This window comes from Nuphar pumila, chromosome 2 (assembly GCF_984573655.1).
Source record: "Nuphar pumila chromosome 2, dmNupPumi1.hap1.1, whole genome shotgun sequence".
NCBI lineage: Eukaryota > Viridiplantae > Streptophyta > Magnoliopsida > Nymphaeales > Nymphaeaceae > Nuphar > Nuphar pumila.
The window spans coordinates 87,513,064-87,527,717 of record NC_143250.1 but is presented as its reverse complement, the minus strand read 5'-3'; positions in this window follow the sequence as shown (position 1 = coordinate 87,527,717).

Here is a 14,654-nt window from a genome sequence, read left to right as displayed (position 1 = left end):
AATTTATTTTAAAATATAAAAAACATAAAACATTACATATATATAAAAGTATATAAAAATATATGTATCACATTAATAACATAATAATTTCATTATTTTTTTTATGACAGAATTAGTTCCTGCCAGCAAAGCTACACCAAGGCACCTAGCAGCAATATAAGATGGGAAGTAAAACCTGGAACGAAGAGGTCAACACCTTTTCTAAACCCACTACCACTCGGGCAACCCAAGCCGGTGTCAATATTATGATAAAAATACGATACTTTTTAAAATATATAATATTTAAAAAATATCACATCTTTGAGATATTATATAGGTTTTTGGAAACCAATAACAAAAGAGATTTTAAAAAATTAGATAATATTTGTGATTATGTGAACTATAAAGTTGTTCGAAAACATGGTGAGTTAGGATCTAAAAAAATAACCTATAAATGTTATGATATTCAATTACTACATAGAATATTATCAATCCAGTATGAAATATCCACATATGATTGCACTTAAAGGATAAAATTTTATGACTTTATTTTATGAAAAACAATCACATCTTTTTTTTTTATTTGAAATCATCAAAGTAATGAGATTAGCTATACACTTCTATATATAATCTATATGGCATATCAATTTAAATATGCGATGAAATCTTCATGACTAAATCATTGTTTTAAATTAGTATATATCATTATAAATAATTAATTAAAATATCTAAACTTGTTTAAATCGATCAAATTTTAAATAATGGGCACTTGCAATTAAAAATAAACATGTAACCATAATCAACATTTATAAATATGATTTTAATTAAGACAGGAAATAAGATCTAGGATATTTAAATAAATAAATAAATTTGTCAAAATAGAAAATGTTTGATTGTCATGCAAATTCGAATATGAAAGAAAAAGAAATTAGTTTTGGCTTAAAATACAAAATTTAGATAATTGAATGATCTTTTTAATACATAAAAAACTACAATTGCAAAGTTATGGTTTCCTCAAGCTAACTACACCATATGCTATCTGATTTCAAGTATGTCCCAACCCAAATATATGTATAGGATCCAAACACAAATTTGAATAAATAATATACATAAACCAATAATTACAATAAAAAATTAAAAAATGGAAAAATATACCTTTCACTGGTCAAATCTTCAAAATTCATGTTAATTGAAAAATAAAACAAAAAGTTAAGGCTAGATCAACTTACTTTTAACTTGAATCATCATCAAAATAAAACAAGGCCCAAGCTTTTGTATCGATTCTAGGTTTATGATCACATTGAATGAGGTAGATGTAAGCTTGCTTCTTGGACACATGGCACAAGGTTACCCAGAAGGATTTCTCCATCACTTCTGGCTAAGGTGAGCCCTCCTATTTATAAAGTATGGGGACTTCAATCTTGATGCCAACCTCTAACTATATTTTTCTAATTGACAATGTTGTAACTCATTAGATAATAATTATAAATAAAACAAAATTGTAAAAGTTATAGAGATTTTAGAGATATCAAAATCAAATTTAACAAAACAATAATTACAAATTTATCTCAAAAACAAGATTTACCAAAAAAACTTGTTTGGCAAATCATGACTTCGACTCAATATATTCATATTTACTACTATATTATTTGAGACCACATTGAAAGACATTCTAGATGTCTAACCTTAATATAATGTGCTCACACAAGTTACTATTATGAGCATCAAAAAATATATAGTCAATATTATTTCGAAAACTTCTAATAAGTATGGTTATTAACCATTATCTTTTAATAGACTTATCTGCCTCCGCACACATTAAATTATCCAACTGACAGAGTGGCAATGTTGAGTCTATTGCAATCATGTGTGTTGTATACTCTATGGTCTTTGTGTAATATCAACAAATTTTCTAAGTCCTTTTTCTATAATACTGTGAAACTTCTTGAATTTTGTGCCAATATAAAATCGTGATTTCTTTAAAAAAATTAATGTTTGAGTATATTAGTAAGGTTTACGGGGTTTAATTATGTTATAATATAGTAAATATAAACCCTACATGTTTTGGATATTATAGAAAATCCTAAGTGATGGTTAAATGAAAATGTTTATCTTAAAAAGAAAAATTCAAATTTTCTTTAAGGAAATTTATTTGAACGAAGTGAATTAACAAAAGTAGATTATAAAAATACATATTAACATGCTTAATAAGTTGGAATTAGCTTATACTTAATGCCTTTACATTTTCACATGATTTGTGGTTATATAGAAGAAGAAAAAAAATGATCTTAATTGGAATTTAACAACTATTTAATTATAATTTAATATAATAGATTTTTCATAAATTAACCACATTTTTTAGTTCAGTAGGAGCCCATAGGTGGGTCGTCCCATCCTATGTGGCATCCTACTTCAAGTTTTAAATTGTAAATAAAAGTAGAGAGAAATTCAAGCTTATTTAAAACTTGAATAGTCAAAGTGGAGATCAAGGGCTCCAATGACTTCTCTTAAGTTTGATCAATGGCTGAGATTTATTTCAGCCCATGACCTAACTCAAGAGTGGCTATAAATTCCTCTCCTAATTCACGCCCCCCCCCCTCCCCTATTGTGGATGATTTTTTTTAGAGCTTCACTCTCTCCCAAAAACCCTTTTCTCTTTCCCCTCTCTTTCCCCCTTTCTCTAGGGTTTCTTTTCCTTTCTTGGGTACAAGATCCAGACCTCAAGTGTGTGTTGAGGTTATCTAAGGCCCTCATCTTGCTAGAAAAAGGAGTTGATCAGTCGGATCGTGCAAAAAGATCCATTAATCCATCAAGAAACACGTTTTTTCAACGAGAGGTAGGGTATCTATGCTTTTCTTGCAAGAACAGAGTTCTTGGCATAGATTTTTTTATTTTTTATGAGTTTAGATCATGATCAGACCTTTCTAAGCGTGAGTTTGACTCAGATCTAAGAATCCATGGCAAAAACACATTTTCTCCCAAAGAAAATCCATTTTGAAATCGAGTTTTTCATAAAAATCGGTTTCACAGAAAATACATTTATGAAAATAGTTAATATTGGATTTATACCATGATCTTCTTGCAAATATTGATTTGGGTTGGCAGAATATGTTATTGTAGGCATACTGTAAAAATTTTAGAGCTTTCTATGGTCAAAATTTTTGGATATTGCGATTTTAGCAAAATTAGGTTTCTTAGAAAAGAAAATGGTAAAATCATCAAGAAAGTAAATTTCGTTGGTTGATTCATGCAAGATTTGATAATTTATGATAGATTATGATCTTTTCAATCTATTGTGGATTTTTTTTTAATTTTATTTCATGTATATTGCCTATTTCTTTTGAATTATTTCTGGATTCGGGTGACTCGGTTTGGCTCACCCGAATGCAAAATCTCAGAATTTCGGGTTTTCGACATGACCTCCGACCAGTAAAACGGTTGTTTCTCCCTTGTCCAAAAGAGTTTTGATGAACAGATTATTGCGTTGGAAAGCTAACAAAATTTCATATCTACTGTGAAATTTTGGGCTCATTTCAAGAACTGAGCACGTCCATGTAATAGTCGGAATGAAAAATGATAGGTCTGTAGTAAAACGTTTGTAACTCCTTCATACAAAAGAGTTTTTATAAACGGTTTGCGGCTACGATCAGCTAACAAAATTTCCTATATACTGTAGAAATTTCAGTTTTGTTCATGGAGCCAAAATTTTGTTAGGAGCTTTGTACCAGTCAGGCAGAGTTAAGAATTTGGTAAATTCAAGACTAACTTTTAGACCGAGGTTCAAAAGAGGCATAGTTTGTATATTTTTATGCAAATTCTTTCATTTAGAATAGCATGCACTATGTGAATAATCATGCAGATCTGATCTTATGAAAAGTTATATGATTATGATATGAATTGTTAATAAAAGTCTATACAGTTAAGATCAAGGATCTAAGGATCCAATGAATGCAAGTTTATGTTTTAAATTTTGAAAACGTGTGAACTATATGTGTGCTTACTTATCGTGATGATGTGACTATTTTGTTGATGTGGATGTTTATATATATGGTCTTTATTGCATTTGCTCTATACATGTGCAATATGGTATGTAAAATGAGTAAGATATTCATGGCTCGCATGTGTTCAAGTTCTTTTACAAGTTGTATTAAGTGTATCTTTTCAATACATTATAAAAAAATGCATCTACGATTATAAAGTAGTTCAAGTTGATGTTGCATGAAAAGTAAGACTATAATCAAGTAATCATGTGACATTAAAACTCAAGATACTTGCTGGGAGAGTAGCAAGTGATACAAAACTTTGTGGGGCAAGTCTGTTATGGGCACGGAAGGTTGCTCCTCCCCTCCCACGATTTTATGGAAAAAACCTTTGCATTAGACTGCAGTGTAGAGGTTCTAGTACTCATGAGATAAAACTGGTGTATCGAGTTGAAAGGTGTTGAGAATCTCGCTCTCGTATTAACGTCCCTCACCCCGTCTTAGTGAATGGACCTGATCAAGCTAAAGTCACTCATGTATGTAAAACACGTCCTGAGCCATGGTCCTGATCTGAGAATGTTTGCATGTGTTGTATCAGTAGGACTAAAAAGTGATAACTTAACTTGTTCATGCACTAATTAAGCATCACATGCATCATCTAGGTAAGAAAATATAATTAAAGATAAGAAAATATGCATGCATTTAAGGGCTTATGCATATGGTAAGTCATGCATATTAACTACTCATGCATTTTATATTTTGAATGTATGAATTAATGTTCTTTTGTTAAATATGTAAATCTTAAACATGCATGATTGGTTGCATGATTGTTTCAGTTAATTTCAATGCTAAACCATGAAATCTCTATTGAAATTATTGCTTTGTAATTCTGTCTTACAAGCTTAGCATATTTCACTCTACTGAGACATGTTTTGCCTAACCCTATATGATTTGCTATTTTTTAGGTAATGAGAAGTAGCTTACATGCGAAGGGGGGAGGTTGCGATGGAGACTGAGCTTACCTTTCCTATACTTCATGGATTTTGAACTCTGGTTTTATTTTAATTCAATTCAAGGACAAATGTGATTAATTTTGAATATTGTGGAACTTTGATTTTATTTTATGCATGGTTAATTAGTCGTTAAATTTTAAATTTCATAATTATATGCTTGTAAGCGTTCATGTGAAGTAGCACGCCAAGTTTTATGCCCAATATATTTTTCCGCTGTTAACTGCTAAAAGATTTAAATGTATTTCAAAAAAAAATCCACCATTTTCGGGTTATAAAAATTGGGGTGTTACAAACATGGTATCAGAGCCTAAGGAAAGTATGACTCAAAGCTCGTCCAACCGACCACCATCGTTGTAAATATGTTTCAATTTTTATTAGTTTTGATGATTTGTTTTGAAAATTGTATGCATGTAATTATTTCTTTTGATAAATGCGGTAATAATCAAAATATAGATCTAATAGGGTCACATGAATAAGAATTTTTGATTTGTGCCCAACTTATAAGTAATCTGAATCCATGTGTGTGTTTTTGTAGATGGTCGAACGATAGCCCTCAGGTTGGACTACCCAGAGGGACTTCATTTTTTAAGCCCTTGTGAATCTGACGACCTATTGTCAGAACTATGCCGACAACGGGGGTAATGGCAATGGTGCGGGCCATCAGCATGATGGGCATGTAGCGGCACCGGCTGTCGCAACTAATAGAGCATCATACAAGCGCTTCATGGAGTTGAGTCTTCCTGCTTTCACTGGTAAGGAGGATCCAGATGTGGTAGAGGAACGGGTCTGCGCCATAGGCGAGATTTTTGAGATTCTTGAAGTTCCCACCGAGAGACAGGTTTTTTTTGCCACCTACCGGCTCTAGGGTGACGCCAAGAGCTAGTGGAAGATGACACGTGAGGTACGCTACACACCTGATGAGCGACACACCCTCACATGGGAGGAGTTTACAGTGGTATTCCTGGACACCTACTTTCCCCAGTACGCACGTGATCGCAAGATGTAGGAATTTTTGGATCTTCGACAAGGGTCTATAAAGGTGGCGGAATACACTACACGCTTTTGACACTTAGAGAAGTATTGCCTGCATACCTATACCACCGATGAGGTGCGGGCTAAGAAGTATGTGCATGGATTACATGATGGCGTGAGGACGAGAGTGTTGATCAGTCATCCTCAAAACCTCAACCAGGCCATCGAGATGGCCATGGTACTTTAGGTGGGAAAACTAGAACCTACTTTTTGGTTTTTCAAAAACAATCTTGATAGATCGTAACGATGTCTTTGTGATGCATGATGACTGGGAGTCTTCTAAAAAGACTCATCCTAACCATTTTGGCAAGTCGAAGGTCAATGTTAATAAGTCCCCTCGACCAGCTACAGAGAGTAATAAGGCGACACCTACAAAGAAGGCCAAGGGACAACAGGTTGTCACACAAGCGCCACAGTCTTATGCAGTATGTAAGCAGTGCAACAAGAGGCATCCTAGAGTCTGCTATAGAGTTTCAGGTGCATGTCTCAGATGTGGGAAACATGGTCACTTTATCAAAGATTTCCCTATGAGGTCAGATGAGGAGGGAGTTGCCTCTATTCCTAGAGGACCACAACAGCCTCAGCAGCAACGACCCCAGCAGTCCAAGGCGCAAGGATAGAAGAAAGCTATTGGATGCGTATATGAGACTTCTGCAGAGGAGTTGAAAGAGGATGCCAATGTCATTGAAGGTACAATCCCTATTGCAAGGTTTGATGCTAAAGTATTTTTTGACATTGCTGCTACACATTCCTTCGTATCTTTACGTTTTGCAAATTTGATTGATGTCACACCGACTTCATTGGGATATATTCTAGAAGTTATCACACCTTCGAATGGTAGCATTATCCCTCGTACCTATCTATTCAGAGTAGAGGTTATGATTGCAGGGCAAAACCTCTCTGCCAACCTTATCCTTTTGGATATAGTCTGTTATGATGTGATACTTGGCATAGATTGGATGTATAAGCATTATGCTTGTATGCTTTGTTGTGAACGATGCATCGAATTTACTCGCCCTGATCAGCCTGTACTTGAGTACAAGGCATGTAAAAAGGAGAGCAAATGATGACTTATTTCAGCATTAAAGGCACATCGTTGTGTAGAAATGGAGTGTGAGGCCTTTTTGGCCACTGTTTCTCTGTTAGACCCCAGCACTACACCACTGGAGGTCTTAGACGTAGTTCAAAAGTTTTCGAACATCTTCCTAAATGACCTGTCAGGCATACCGCATACCAAAGAGGTGGATTTTGCGATAGAGTTGGTGCCTAGAACAACCCCAATATCTAGAGCACCCTACCGTATGGCCCCAGCAGAGTTAGAAGAGTTAAAGAAGCAACTGCAAGAATTGATGGACAATGGCTTTATTCGGCCCAGTGTTTCACCTTGGGGAGCTCCCTTGTTGTTTGTTAAAAAGAATGATGGGTCAATGCGTATATGCATTGACTATAGGATGTTGAATCAGGTAACAATCAAGAACAAATATCCTCTTCTCAGGATCGATGATTTGTTTGGTCAACTTCGAGAGACCAAGGTCTTCTTAAAGATTGATCTTCCATGAGGGTACCATCAACTAAAGATTAAGGAATCTGATGTACAAAAGACAACATTCAGGATGCGGTACGACCATTACGAGCTTCTGATGATATCCTTCGGGTTAACCAATGCCCCTGCAACATTTATGGACCTGATGAATCAGATTTTTCGGCCTTACCAGAACCTTTTTGTCATCATATTTATAAACGATATCCTGATTTACTCAGAGAGCGAGGAAGATCACAAAGAGCATCTGAGAATTGTCCTCGAGACACTTCAACAACATCAACTATATGCTAAGTTCTCAAAGTGTGAGTTTTGGCTGAATCAAGTTATTTTTTTGGGTCGCGTAATCTCTAAAGATGGGGTGTCAGTTGACCCTGCCAAGGTGGAAGCAGTCATAGATTGGAGACAACCTAAGAGCATATCTAATATACACAGTTTTCTCAGACTTGCAGGCTATTATCGACGTTTCATCCAAGATTTTTCAAAGATTGTTTCACCTATGACGAAGCTATGTCGCAAAGGAATTAAGTTTGTCTGGACTCAGCAGTGCGAAGAAAGCTTACAAGAGCTGAAGAAGAGGCTTACTACAACCTCCGTACTCACATTGCCTTCTGGGCAAGGAGGCTTTGTGATTTATAGTGATGCATCAGGTACTGGTCTGGGATGTGTATTGATGCAGCACAGCAAGATGATCGCCTATGCATCACGTCAACTAAAGGTGCATGAGCAAAACTACCCCTATCACGACTTGGAGCTTGCTGTAGTAGTTTTTGCACTGAAGGTATGACAACATTATTTGTACGATGAGCACTTTGAGGTCTTCTTGGATCATAAGAGCCTCAAATATATTTTCTCACAGAAGGATTTGAATATAAGGCAGAGGCGGTGGTTAAAATTTCTGAAAGATTATGATTTCTCCATTTTATACCACACAGGCAAAGCCAATGTAGTGGTTGATTGTTTGAGTAGAAAGGCTGGAAGCCTTGCGAGATTTATTAGCAGTGAGTGAAGATTACTCGAAGACCTGATAGATTGGAAGCCTTTTGAAGTAGAATCAGGTCAGATTCAGATCGCTAGCACAACAGTGCAGACATAACTCATAGACCAAATCATCGCCTAACAGAAGGATGACCCTATATTCACTAAGATGATTGCAGTGTGCAAGCAAGATCAGTCAGCATTGCACTTAGAGGAGGATGGAAGTATCTGATATGGCCAGAGGCTTTGGGTACCAGCAGAGCCCCAATTAAGAAAAGAGTTATTGGATGAGGCGCATCGTACCAAATTCACTATACATCACGGGAGCACCAATATGTATGAGGATATTTAGAGAAATTACTGGTGGCCTGACATGAAGAGGGACGTCACTGAGTACATGTTGAGATGCTTAATCTGCCAGCAAGTCAAGATAGAGCATTAGAGATCGGGAGGTATGGTGCAGTTGATTGAGATTTCACAGTAGAAGTGGGAAGACATTACCATGGATTTTATGGTAGGTCTACCCAAGACACGCCAACAATATGACACCATTTGGGTGATTGTGGATCGCCTTACAAAGTCAACACACTTCTTGCCGACCAGGGTGAATCAGACCTTGGAGAGTTTGGTTGATTTTTACATCGACGAGATTGTCAGGTTACATGGGGTACCTGTTTCGATTATCTTAGACAAAGACCCTAGATTCACGTCTAAGTTTTGGGGGCAACTTTAGAAAGCTTTGGGGACAAAGCTTAAGTTTAGTACAGCTTTTCACCCCCAGATGGATGGTCAATCAGAGAGGACTATTCAGACACTCAAGGATATGTTGTGAGTGTGTGTTTTGGAGTGGAAAGGTGATTGGAGTAAGCACCTGAAGCTGGTTGAGTTCGCCTATAATAATAGTTATCATTCGAGTATCAGCATGGCTTCGTACGAGGCATTGTACAGACGACCCTATAGGTCCCCTGTTTGCTGGAGCGAGATTGGTGATTGAGCTATCGAATCACCCATAGTTTTGCGGCATTATATTGATCAAGTATAGTTGATTCGTAAAAGTCTTCAGACCGCACAGAGCCATCAGAAGAGTTATGTAGATCCAAAGAGGTGAGAGGTTTCTTTCGAGGTTGATAATCATGTTTTTGTCAGGGTGTCACCAACGAAGAGCGTATTTCGGTTTGGCAAAAAAGGAAAATTGAGTATGAGGTATGTAGGATCGTTCCTCATCCTCGAGAGGATAGGAGGCACCGCGTATAGATTAACACTCCTCCTTCAGTTCTCTAACATTCACAATATTTTTTACGTGTCGATGTTGAGGAAGTATGTGCCAGATCCCACACATGTTATTCAGTATGACGAGGTCGATATTCAGAGAGATCTCATGTTTGAAGAACGCCCGATCGAGATAGTAGATTGACGAGAACAAGTGTTGCGATATAAGACTATTCCATTTGTTAAAGTACGATGACACCACCATGGGCTTGAGGAGTGTTCTTGGGAGCCCGAAGCTGATATGAGAGCTAAATATCCACACATGTTCGGTACGTAATTTTAACCAAATTTTGAGGATGAATTTTTTTAAGGGGGGTGGATGTAATATCCAAAAATTTTCTAAGCCCTTTTTCTATAATATTGTGAAATTTCTTGAATTTTGTGCCAATATAAAATTATGATTTCTTTAAAAAAATGAAGGTTTGAGTATATTAGTAAGGTTTAGGGGGTTTAATTATGTTATAATGTAGTAAATATAAACCCTACACGTTTTGGATATTATAGAAAATCCTAAGTGATGGCTAAATGAAAACGTTTCTCTTAAAAAGAAAAATTCATTTTTTCTTTAAGAAAATTTATTTGAATGAAGTGAATTAACAAAGCTAGATTGTAAAAATATACATATTAATATGCTTAATAAGTTGGAATTAGCTTACACTTAATGTCTTTACATTTTCATGCGATTTGTGGTTATATAGAAGAAAAAAAATGATCTTAATTGGAATTTAACAACTATTTAATTATAATTTAATATAATAGTTTTTTCATAAATTAACCACATTTTATGGTTCAGTAAGAGCCCATAGGTGGGCCATCCCATCCTATGTGGCTTCCTACTTCAAGTTTAAAATTGTAAATAAAAGTAAAGAGAAATTCAAGCTTATTTAAAACTTGAATAGTCAAAGTGGAGATCAAGGGATCTAATGACTTCTCTTGAGTTTGATCAAGGGCTAAGAAGCCCATGACCTAACTCAAGAGGGGCTATAAATCCCTCTCCTAATTCATGCCCCCCCTATTGTGGATGAATTTTTTTTAGAGCTTCTCTCTTTCCCCAAAATCCTCTTCTCTTTCCCCTCCCTTTCTCTTCTCTTTTCCCCTTTCTCTAGGGTTTCTTTTCCTTTCTTGGGTGCAAGATCCAAACCTCAAGGGTGTGTTGAGGTTATCTAAGGCCCTCATCTTGCTGGAAGAAGGAGCTGATTGGTCAGATCGTGCAAAAAGATCTATTAATCCATCAAGAAACATGTTTTTTCAACAAGAGGTAAAGTATCTATGCTTTTCTTGCAAGAACGGAGTTTTTGGCATTATTTTTTTTGTTTTTTTATGAGTTTAGATCATAATCAGACCCTCCTAACCGTGGGTTTGACTCAGACCTAAGGATTCATGGCAAAAACACATTTTCCCCCCAAGAAAACCCTTTTTGAAATAGGTTTTTTCATAAAAATCGGTTTCACAAAAAATAAATTTGTGAAAATAGTTGATATTGGATTTATTCCATGATTTTCTTGCAAATATTGATTTGGATTGGCAAAATATGTTATTGTAGGCATACTATAAAAATTTTAGACCTTTCTATGGTCAAATTTTTTGGATATTGCGATTTTAGCAAAATTAGGTTTCTCAGAAAAGAAAATGGTAAAATCATCAAGAAAGTATATTTCGTGGGTTGATTCATGCAAGATTTGATAATTTATGATAGATTATGATCTTTTCAATCTACTATGAATATTGTGGATTTTTCTGAATTTTATTTCATGTATATTTCCTATTTCTTTTGAATTATTTTGGGATTCGGGTGACTCGGTTTGGCTCACCGAATGCAAAATCTCAGAATTTCGGGTTTTCGGCATGAACTCCGATCAGTAAAATGGTTGTTTCTCCCTTGTCTGATAAAGTTTTGATGAACGGATTATTGCGTTGGAAAGCTAACAAAATTTCACATCTACTATGAAATTTTGGTCTCGTTTCAAGAACTGAGCACATCCCTGTGATAGTCGTAATGAAAAATGATAGGTCCGTAGTAAAACGTTCGTAACTCCCTCATACGGAAGAGTTTTTACAAAGGGTTTGCGAATACGGTCAGCTAACAAAATTTTCTATATACTATAGAAATTTCAGCTCTGTTCATGGAGCCAAAAAATTTCTGGGAGCTCTTTACCAGTCAGGCAGAGTTAAGAATTTGGTAAATTCAATACTATCATTTAGACTGAGCTTCAAAAGAGGAATAGTTTGTATGTTTTTATACAAATTCTTTCATTTAGAATAGCATGCACTATGTGAATAATTATGCAGATCTGATCTTATGTAAAGTTTAATGATTATGATATGAATTGTTAATAAAAGTCTACATAGTTAAGATCAAGGATCTAAGGATCCAATGAATGCAAGTTTATGTTTTAAATTCTGAAAATGTGTGGGCTATATGTGTGCTTACTTATCATGATGATATGATTGTTTCATTAACGTGGATGATTATATACATGTTCTTTATTGCATTTGCTTTGTACATGTGCTATGTGGTATGTAAAAATGAGTAAGATATTCATACCTTGCATGTGCTCAAGTTCTGTTACAATTTGTATTAAGTGTATCTTTTCAATACTTTATAAAAAAATGCATCCACGATTATAAAGTAGTTCAAGTTGATGTTGCATGAAAAGTAAAATTGTAATCAAGTAATTATGTGACATTAAAGCTCAAGATATTTGCTGGGAGAGTAGCAAGTAATACAAAACTTCGTGGGGCAAGTCTGTTACGGGCACAGAAGGTTGCTTCTCCCTTCGCATGATTTTATGGGAAAAACCTTTGCATTAGACTGCAGCTTTAAGGTTCTAGTACTCATGAGGAAAAACTGGTGCATCGGGTTGAAAGGTGTTGAGAATCTCTCTCGTATTAACGTCCCTCACCCCATCTTAGTGAATGAACCTGGTCAGGCTAATGCCACCCTTGTATGTAAAACATGTCCTGAGCCATGACCCTGATCTGAGAATGTTTGCCTGTGTCGTATCAACAGGACTAAAAAGTGATAACTTAACTTGTGCATGCACTAATTAGGCATCACATGCACATCTAAGTAATTAAGAAAATATAATTAAAGATAAAAAAATATGCTTACATTGAAGGGCTTCTGCATATGGTAAGTCATGCATATTAACTGCTCATGCACTTTATATTTTGAATGTATGAATTAATGTTCTTTTGTTAAATATGTAAATCTTAAACATGCATGATTGGTTGCATGATTGTTTCAGTTAATTTCAATGCTAAACCATAAAATCTCTATTGAAATTCTTGCTTTGTAATTTCGTCTTACAAGCTTATCATATTTCACTCTACTGAGACATGTTTTGTCTGATTCTATATGGTTTACTATTTTTCAGGTAATGAAGAGTAGCTTACATGCGAAGGTAGAAGGTTGTGACGAGAACTGAACTTACATTTTCTCTACTTCATCGATTTCGAATTTTGATTTTATTTTAATTCAATTCAAGGACAAATGTGATTAATTTTGGATATTGTAGAACTTTAACTTTAATTCATGCATGGTTAATTAGTTGTTAAATTTTAAATTTCATAATTATATGTTTGTAAGCATTTATGTGAAGTAGCACACAAAGTTTTATGCCCAATGTATTTTTTCGCTGTTAACTGCTAAAAGATTTAAATGTATTTCAAAAAAAAAATCCGCCATTTTTGGGTTATAAAAATTGGGATGTTACACTTTGTCGGATCTTTATGTGATTTTTTCCTAATAACATTGTGAGTAGATCTATCTTGAAGGCATCATCTTCATTAAATCCTACTTAAAATAAAAAGACATTGCATCATCCCAACTCATTTTGACTTATTTTGTGAGACATCAAAGACAATGTATGAAAAATCCTAAGGTTGACTTTTTTTTTGTCCAGATTAACACAACTTATATAAGTTTTCATATCCGCTCATCATGGATAAAATCTTGCATAAGTCATAGTTTTATGCAATACCAAAACAACTGTTCATGAATATATATAGTTATATTTGAATATCTATGAATTCCATCAAGACGTATGCAAGGCCATATAAAATATTCTGGGTCGTGGTTGATATTTTTTTTTTATGTATATGCTATGTTACAGGCACTTTAATTTTGCATGGTTTGCATTAATACTAGTGTACGCTGGCTTCTTTAAATCTATCATTGTTGTGTGAGAGGGTAAAGAGCTGCTACTATTTTTTGTAAAGTACATTATCAGTGAGCTGGAAATCATAGTTGTATGTGATCAACAAAGTTTGTTAAGGAACATACATTTAATTGCGTGTTTTTAATTTTTTAATAGAGAAGGAGAAAAGTTTTGAAATAGTAAAAAAAACAGAGAAAGCTTTTGAATAGGACAAAAACTGATTATACTCACAAATATAAAACGAAAGCTCCTTTGTCACTAAGCAAATAATGTACGTCACGTTTGTGGTGTTTGATTCGCAAAAAACAAAAAAATTATGAAAAGCGGTGACTTATGTTCAGTAGTAGTATGTACCCCAAACAGTAGTCACCATTTTACCTTGTGCCATTGGGGTTTATTTGCATGTATTGAATATGATTAAACTTTCTAGCACAGTAAACAAATCATATCAAACACATTTTTTTCTATGGTTAGATCTAAAAATTTCATGGTTGGATCCACTCAAATAAGAAAATGTACCATCATACACTGTTGTGTGGTTCACACACACGCACACTATTGCCTTTAACTTTTACTTGCTGGTGCCCAAGTCCCAACATTGGTCACCATTGATGACCGTCGACAGAAGAACACCCTGATTTTTTAAAGTGGTTGTGCCTGCATGGGCACGTTTGGAAGCAAGAAGACCCAAGGGGTGTGTGTG